A 9,976-nucleotide genomic window follows, 5' to 3' on the forward strand; every position below is an offset into this window, starting at 1 on the left:
AGGTCTTGGCTGTGTCAACCAATCAGGTCTCAGCTATGTCAACCAATCAGGTCTCAGCTATGTCAACCAATCAGGTCTCAGCTATGTCAACCAATTAGATCTCAGCTGTGTCAACCAATCAGGTCTCAGTTGTAGCAACCAATTAGATTTCAGCTCACTCAGAACTCTTGTAATTTGGCCAATTGGAACTAAGTGGGTTTTAATCCTACATTTGCACGAACTGCAGGAAAACTCTTGTGGAAAAATCTGAACTCTCTGTTGTCTGGAATACACTTTAGGTTATCCAGATCTCTCCCCACTCTTTGCAAACTGTTCACTGACTAAAATATCTTTACTCCAAATTCTTCTTTCAGAGAACATTTTTTTTTTGAGACAGAGTCTCACTTTGTCAACCTTAATAGAGTGCTGTGACTTGATAGCTCACAGCAACCTCAACCTCTTAGGCTCAAGCAATTCTCTTGCCTCAGCCTCCTGAGTAACTGAAACTACAAGCACCTGCCACAATGCCCTGCTATTTTTCTGTCTCACTGTGGCTCTCACTGGTCTCAACTGGGTTAGCTCAGGCAATCCCTCCCCGGCCTCCCCGCGCCCGCCCCGCCCTCCCCAAGCCACCTAGCCTGGCCTTCAGAGAACTTTTGTTCACACTAATAAACTCCTTATATTTAAATTGTCAGGACTGAGTCACCTCAATAATTGGAGGCAAGGAAAAACAAGATTATTGCCATTGACTCAAACCAATCATGACGTACCTTGGAACTGGAAAGCTGGTGCAAGCAAACGTAATAGATCAGCTATCATGGAGGAAAGATGATGGCAATTAAAGATGTATGGCATCTGCGGATATCACAAACAAAGGGAGGTTGGGGAAGAAAAGTCTTTATAGAAATACAAAAGTGCCTATAGTCTTACCAATTCACAAGCATTACAGAAGTCAGAGGAACATATCAGATAAACTATATAATAGTCAAAATCAGCTATGAACTTTGAAAAATTGCTGAGGACAAATGACCCATTTTCTTTTTTTTTTTTCCTTTTTCTTTTTTTTTTTTTTGCAGTTTTTGGCCGGGGCTGGGTTTGAACCCACCACCTCCAGCATATGGGGCCAGTGCCCTACTCCTTTGAGCTACAGGCACTGCCCAATGACTCATTTTCTTAACCAAACAAAATCTTCTAAGGATAAAAGAGATGGAAAGGGAAACCAGTAGATTAAAAGAAAACTTACATATTGATCAATCACTATGTGTGGAAGTTACTTGGATCCTGATTCAAGCAAACACACAAAAACACATGTATGACAAATAGGAGACAATTGGAAATTTGAAGACTGACGATATTTGATGATATTAAGAAGTCTAGTTAATTTTCTAAGTGTAATATGTTTATCTTTTTTGGTTTTTTTTGAGACAGAGTCTCAAGCTGTTGCCCAGAGTGCTGCGGCGTTGCAGCTCACAGCAACCTCAGACTCTTGGGCTTAAGCAATTCTCTTGCCTCAGCCTCCCAAGTAGCTGGGACTACAGATGCCCACCACAATGCCTGGCTATTGTTTTGTGGTTGTTGTTGTTGTTGCAGTTGTCATTGTTGTTTTAGCATGCCTGGGCCTGGTTCGAACCCACCAGTCCTGGTGTATGTGGCCAGCACCCTATCCAGTGAGCTTCAGGTGCCTCCATGTTTATCACTTTTAAAGTTTATCGTTTAGAGATGCATTTCAAAATAGTTACAGATGAAATAATAGTGTATTTGAGATTTACCTCAAAATTAAGGTGGAGATGTGTAGGCGAGAGTTCAGATGAAATAAGACTGGCCTTGAATTAATAATTGTTGACCCTGAAGATGGATATAGAAGAAACCATTATAAACTTGTCCAGTTCTTGTGTATGCATTACATTTTTGCATTTTCCATAGTAAAATAGTTTTAAAAGTTGGCATAAGAGGAAAGGAACCAAGCTGAAGGGGACACTACAGTATTTATGTATTTTATTGATTTTCTAAGAGGGGGGTATATCTAAAAAAAGACTTAGACCACAGAAGAAAAGGGAGGCATTATGTCAAGAATCACGTTTGCATTTATTGAATAAAGCAACTGAAAGTGAAAAATGTGTCCATAGGCCATAGGTCTTCACTGTCACCAAGATGACCCATGTTCCTCAAAGATAGGAAATCAGTGATATGGAAAGGGAATCACCCTTCAGGACCAAAAGACTGAAATTATTCCCACTGACTTTTTCCCTTGTTTCTCCAACCTCCCCAGGTAGCTGAGTTACTGAAAAATAAAATTGAAAAAGAGAGGATTCTGTAAAAATGTTGGCATAGGAAGCCCCATGAATGTGTCTCCCCACCTAGATAACAATTGCACAGGCAGAATCTGTCTGACGTAATTATGTTAGAATTCTTCAGTCTATTGAAGCCTTGAAACTTCCAGGGGGAACTCTTAGAGGGTACATTACAGTTCATCTCTGTCAACTTCAGCCGGCTCAAAGTCCAACAGAAGGATTCAAACTGTTGATAAACAGGGAGTTAAGGAGACTCCACCCACCTATACAATTATTGACAAAGAAATTAAATTTAAAATTAATAACCAAATAGTTATTAAAACCCATAGAATAAACATAAAAATTCTATCTCCCTCTTACATAAAAAGACATTAAAAAAAAAAAAAAAGGAGAGGATTCTGGAAAGATGTTGGCATAGGAAGCCCCAAGAATGTGTCTCCCCACCTAGATATAACAATTGCACTGACAGAATCCATCTGATGCAACTATGTTGGAATCCTTCAGTCTATTGAAGCCTTGCAACTTCCAGGGGGAAGTCTTGGAGGGTACACTGTAGTTCATTTCTGTCAACTTCAGATCCTAGCTCAGCAGTACTACACATCCCCCGTCCAAGGGCCTTCTGCAGGCAGCTATGCAGTTGTTCCTGGAGCAGCTTGCTTGTAGTTTGAAGGAGCCAAACTGGGAAGTAAGGACCAAATATTCGTCCTCTAAATACTGTGGAATCAGTGTTCTGATCGCTGCTTCTGATCAGAAAGAAGCCATTGCTGCCCCACCAGCCGGGCACCTGCCCCAAGATGGTAAGTCCCGCCCCCTGCCTCCTCAAGCCAAAGTAACTGCCTGGGGATGAGTTAAAGGGCCAGTGCCTTTTTCCTCCCCTTCATTTTTCTCTTTTTTCACTTTTGTGAGCCAGACATTAAAGACTAGGACATCCAAAAGCAACTTTGTATCCAAGGGTAATTATTGTAGAAAGCCATTGAGCATGCCTAGGGAAAGACACAGGGTCAGAAATACCTGAGACCTGAGTTCACACCTAGGGCTGATCCTTGGCTGAGGACAAGCCATCAAAAACAAAAGGAAAAACAGCAAACTGGGGCAAGGGGAAAATTTGATTTCCAGCATTATGACATTATTAGATTCAAATGTCCAATTTTCAACAAAACAATTACCAGGCATACAAAGAAATAGGAAAATGTAACACATTTAAACAAAAAAATAAACCCAAGTGTTAGTAGGAAAGACCAGAACTATTAGACCAAGACTGAAACAGCTGTCTTAAATATGCTCAATGAAGGGACTTTATCTAACAAATGCAATCAGTGTTACCTAATTCTTTGTACCCTCCATGAATCCCCAACTATATATATATACTCAAAGAACTAAAAGAAGATGTGGAGAAAGTCAAGAAAATGATGTATGAACAAAATGGAAATATCAATAAAGAGAGAAAACCTAAAAGTAACCAAAAAGAAATTCTAGAGTTCAAGAGTATAATAATTGAAATAAAAAATTCACTATAAGCATTCAAAGGCAGATTTAAACATGCAGAAGAAAGAATCAGTGAACTTGAAGATAGGACAATTGAAATTATTAAGGCTGAGGAAAAGGAAGAAAAAGATGAAAAAAGTAAACAAAACTTAAAGGACCTGGAGGACATAATCAGGCAGGTCAACATATACATTTTGGAAGTTTCAAGAGATGAGAAAGAGAAAGGTACAAAGAGAATATTTGTACCAGTACTTCTGCCTTGCAATTAATACTAGGAAGTCCTACAGTTTGAAATAACAGGACACTAGACAGTAACTCAAAGCCACTAAAAAAAATAAGGGTTGAAGTAAAGATAAATATAGGGCAATTATAAAAACTAAGGCTGGGCACAGTGGTGGCTTATACCTGTAATCCTAGCACTTTAGAAGGCAGAGGTAGGAGGATCACCTGGGAGGAGCCCAGGAGTTCGAGGTCAGTCTGAGCAACACAGCAACCCCCCTACCCCCCCCACACACATACCACACTCCCCTGTCCTTATCTCTACAAAAGAATAGAAAAATTACTTTGGCATGGTGGTGTATACCTGTAGTCCCAGCTGCTCAGAAGGCTGAGGCAGGGGGATAGCTTGAGCCTAGGAGTTTGAGGTTGCTCTGAGCTATGATGATGCCACCACATTCTAGCCCAGGCAATGGACCATAAAACTGCCCTAAAAAAAAAAGAAAGAAAGAAAAATAAAATTAGTATTATGGTAGCAACAATTCATAACTCCACTTTTGGTATTCTACTTAATTTAAGAAACTAATACATTAAAAACACAATTATTACTCTAAAAGCTACTATTACTGTAACTTTGGCTTGTAACTCTATATTTCATTTTCTGTATCATTTAGGAGATGAACGCATTTATGAAACCAATTACTAATTTATGTTTTGGGATGCACAGGTTATAGAGATGTATTTTTGTGTGTGACATTAATAATTGGAAGAGATGAGCATGGAGCTGTAAGAAGCAGATTATTTTCGTTATTGAAGTTAAGCTGGTATAAATTCAAGCTAGACTGTTATAATTTAAAGATGTTAAATGTAATTCCCATGGTAACACAAAAATAATTATAGAATATACACAAAAAGAAATGAGAAGGAAATTAAAGCATTTCACCACAAAAAAATTCAACAAACGACAAAAGAAGACTACAATTCAGGAAATGAGGGACAAAAAAGCAATAATACATATAGAAAACATAGCAAAATGACATTAAGGTCCTCCTTATCAGTAATTATTTTAAACCCAAATAAATTAAACTTTTCAATCAAAAAATAGAGATTGTCACAATAGCTAAAAAAAACATGATCCAACTATCTGGTGTCCACAAGAGACTTACTTTAAATCTAAAGACACAAATAGGTTGAAAGGGAAAGGATGAAAAAAAATAGTCCATGCAAATAGTAAAAATAGGATTACCATATGATCCAGTAATTCCACTTCTGGGTATGTACCCAAAAGAAATGAGAGCAGGATCTTGAAGATCCACGTTTACAGCAGCATTATTCACAATAACTGATAAGAAACCTAAAGATTAAAATCTAACATCCAATTAATAGGAACGCCAGAAAGTGAGTGAAGATCATTTTTAAAAATACAATAAAATATCCTAGAACTGACATATACATTTTGTCAGTAACTCAAAGCCATATTAAAAAAATAGAACTGAAGGATACGAATTTCCATATTGAATTTCACGCGGAGTGCCGAAACAATCACACCAAGATACATCATTATAAATTTTAGAAGATCAGGATATAAACAGGCTAAAATCTTATAGAGAGAAAAAGCAGGTTGTACATGCAAAATACTACAAATAAAATTAGAATCAGATTTCTCAGCAATTACACAAATAGCTAGACAGCTATAGAGTAATACCTTTAAATTCTAAGGAAAATTAAAATATTAATGAAACATGAGAGTAGAATCATGATATTGGCTTGGTGCCTGTGGCTCAAGGGGCTAAGGCGCCAGTCACATACACCTAAGGTGGCGGGTTCCAATCCAGCCTGGGCCTGCCAAACAACAACGCGTGCAACCAAAAAATGGCCAGGCATTGTGGTGGGCGCCTGTGGTCTCAGCTACGATAACAGCAAAAGGAAGTCCCAGGAAAAAAATCCAAGATTATCCACTGGTTTTGTGGAGGAACTGTGAACAGTCTCAGTTTACTTTATAATAGAAGGTCTATAATTTATAATACAAAATCTTATTCCACCCTGTGGGTCTGTGGTATGCTGAGAAATGCAACTTCAAAATAACTAGACGGGGAAGAGGGAGCAGACAGCGAGAGAGAGAGAGAAAAGATAAACTTCCCACTCAAATTGAACCTGCAAATTAAATTCCAAACCCCGTAAAGCAGTCTAATGCTATGAAAGTGGCCAATAAAATTAAACTTTAGAACAAAAATTCGCTCCAGAAGAAACTAGAAAGGATGATGTTATTATAAAGAACACACAAATAAATAAGCAGGCAGGAATAAAACACAAGTAGATGGATATTTAAAAAGAATTAATTAGAATTATAATGAGAAATCCCAAAAATAAAAAATATATATCCACTGAAATATTAACAGTTAACAGACCTGGCTCGGCGCCTATAGCTCAACCGGCTAAGGCGCCAGCCACGTACACCTAAGGTGGCGGGTTCGAATCCCCAGCCCGGACCCGCCAAACAACAATGACGGCTGCAACCAAAAAATAGCCGGGCGTTGTGGCGGGCGCCTGTGGTCCCAGCTACTTGGGAGGCGGAGGCAGGAGACTCGCTTGAGCCCAGGAGTTGGAGGTTGCTGTGAGCTGTAATGCCACGGCACTCTACCCAGGGGGACAGCTTGAGGCTCTGTCTAAAAAAAAAAAAAAAAAAAACAGTTAACAGACCGAATAAAGCTTACAACGGCCATAATAAAGGGAATAAATGCAAAGATCCCACTGAGGAAGTACCCTGAAATGCAGTAAAGAGAGGTAAATACATTAAAACTCAGGAAAGAGCTTTTCATAGATATGGAGAAAAGATTGTTTCCAGCATCTGTTATAAGAATACATCATAGGGTATTGATGGTGTAAAAGCAGTATTTGAAGAGGTAAAGGCTGAGCATTTTTCTGAATTGAAGAAATACAAGAGGCCACCATTTGAAAACATACTACAAGTACCAGGTAAGATTAAAAATGTGACTGGACATGCCACAGTGAAATTACAAAGTAACAAAAGTAAAGTCAATGACTTTAAGTCTCCAGGAAGAAAGACAGATTAAATATAAATGAATGACAGACTAAAACCAAATTTTTTCAATAGCATCATAGATTCTGTAAGGCAGCAGTTCTCAGCTTGTGGGTCACAATTTCTTTGGGGGTCAAAGGACCCTTTCACAGGGGTCACCTAAAACCATCACATATACCCTGTACAAATACAGGTGTATGAAAATAATTTTATAGTTGGGGTCACCACAACATGAGGAACTGTACTAAAGGGTCACGGCATCAGGAAGGTTGAGAACCACTGCTTAAGGCAATGTCCTAATTGTTTTAAGTGGTAAGAGAAAATGACCCTACCTAGGATTTCATACCTAGCTATACTATTATGATAAGAGCAACATAAAGATATTTGCCATCACATGAAGATTAAGCAAATTTACCCCCTTCCACATATCCTACCTAAAAGTACTATTAAATAGTGAAGTTTAACCAGAAGGTACGTGAACCTAGGAAAAATTATGAAATTTAATAGAAATGGTGAGTTGTGAAATTTATAAAATATGTCATTAAATTATCTATTCAAAGAATCATTTTCTTATCTTGATAAAAGATGGAGCTGAGATTATACAAGAATTACAAGGTTTGGAGTGGGGGTTGGTGTTCAATGGATAAAGGCCATTTTGTTCTGAAGAAAGACAGAAATATTGAGTAAATACAAAAAAAAAATTTTTTTTGAGACAGTCTCAAGCTGTCGCTCTGGGTAGAGTGCAGTAGCATCACAGCTCACAGTAATGTCAAACTCGTGGGTTTAAGAGATTCTCTTGCCTCAGCCTCTGGAGTAGCTGGGACTACAGGTGCCTGCCACTATGCCTGGCTATTTTTGTTGTTGTTGTTGCAGTTGATATTGTTGTTAGCTGGCTGGGCTGGGTTCAAACCTGCCAGCCTGTGTATGTGGCTGTCACCCTAACCACTGAACTAGCAGCACCGCCCTAAATACAGATATAGTTAGAAGATTTTATGGATATTTATTCACATCAAATATTAAGGTTATGGTTAAAAGACTAGACCTATATTAAATAGTTTCCAAGCCAAGAAAGGAATCAAAAGGCAATACATTTTTCTCAATCCAATATAAGGAAGAAAAAAATAAAGATACAATGAGAAAAGTAGGGAAACGTAAAATGTATATACTATGGTAAAAAATAAACCCAAATATACCAGTAATCATTTTATCAGATTAATCTTAGATATGGAAAGACAGATTCTTAGACTATATCTGACAGATAAATTTCATCTCTGTGTTGCTTGCAAGAGAAACCCTAAAATGAAAACTATATAGAAAGTTTGAAAGTAAAGTTTAGAAAGATACACAAAGGAAGTAGTAAACTAAAAGAAGATAGATGAAAAATATTGAGTCCAAAATATCATTTAAAAAACAAAAGCTTTAATAAGGATGAAAAGAGTCACTACATAATAACAAAAGGTACAATGAACAAGAGGTCACAATCCTCAATTTATATGAAACAAGATGAGATTGGAATTTATAAAACAACTATTAACAACTAAAAGGGAAAAATTAGGTTAGGTGTGGTGGTGAATGTCTGTAATTTCAGCTACTTAAAGAGGCTGAGGCAGAAGGATCCCTTGAGCCCAGGAATTTGAGGCTGCTGTGAGTTATAATCATGGCACCGCAGGTCCAGCCTGGACAACAGAGCAAGACAAGAGAGAAGAGAAGAGAAGGGAAAGGGAGGGGAGGAGAGGGAGGGAAAGGGAAGAGGAAGGGAAGGGAAATAATTGAGAAATCCAAAATTATAGAGGGATGTTTTAATACACCTTTATAAGAAACTGATAGGGTTAGCAGATAAATATATTTGTGATGATATAGAAAATTTGAACAATATAATCAGCAAACTTTATCTAATTTATGTATTCCTACACTTAAGCTGAGAATAGATAAATGATACATTTACAACACTTGAACACAACTCACAACATAAGGAAAGTTTCAGTACATATCCTGGAATCAATACCATGCAAACTAGTGACTTCAAAACTAGGACCAGATAATAATGTAGATAGGGTTGCACCTTATTTCACTTACTATTGAAATAGTTAAGATGACCATTTTTGGCTCGGCGCCTATAGCTCAACCGGCTAGGGCGCCAGCCACGTACACCTAAGGTGGCGGGTTCGAATCCCCAGCCCGGACCCGCCAAACAACAATGACGGCTGCAACCAAAAAATAGCCGGGCGTTGTGGCGGGCGCCTGTGGTCCCAGCTACTTGGGAGGCGGAGGCAGGAGACTCGCTTGAGCCCAGGAGTTGGAGGTTGCTGTGAGCTGTAATGCCACGGCACTCTGCCCAGGGCAGCTTGAGGCTCTGTCTCAAAAAAAAAAAAGATGACCATTTTTAGAAATCTTCAAGATTACTGAAAATTTTGAAATAGGAAAGCTAAATATTAAACAAATTTCAAGTACTATAACCTAAAAACATGTATTATAAAATAGCAGGCAAAATGCAATTAAAAAATTTCAACATAAACATCAAATGTGCCTATCATTCCAACAAAAATTATTTAAAGTGGTAACTGAAACCAAGGTATTGAAAAATAGATAAGCACTCAAAAATGGATGAATTCATTTAAAATGAAAAATAAAATAAAATTTGATGTTTTTTATAAAGTGCAATATTAAAAACCAAGTAATTAATGGTGACATCACTGAAGTTGCAAGAATATTTTGTGTACTTTTTTCCCAACTGTTTCTTCTTGTGTCTATTTTATGTTACATTTTTCTCAAATTAGTCCTTTTTCTTTTCTTTTCTTTTCTTCTCTTACCTTTTCTTTCTGGGGATATCTCCAAGATCACTTTTCAGTTTGGGGAAAATCTCCACTATTATCTCTTCAAACATTGTTTCTGTCCCATTGTCTCTCTCCTTTTTTTCTCTCTACATCTCATTCTTCTGATATTTTTTTCTGACCTATCTCACAGT

The sequence above is a fragment of the Otolemur garnettii genome, unplaced genomic scaffold (genome assembly GCF_000181295.1).
Source record: "Otolemur garnettii isolate 467f Iridium unplaced genomic scaffold, OtoGar3 scaffold00021, whole genome shotgun sequence".
NCBI lineage: Eukaryota > Metazoa > Chordata > Mammalia > Primates > Galagidae > Otolemur > Otolemur garnettii.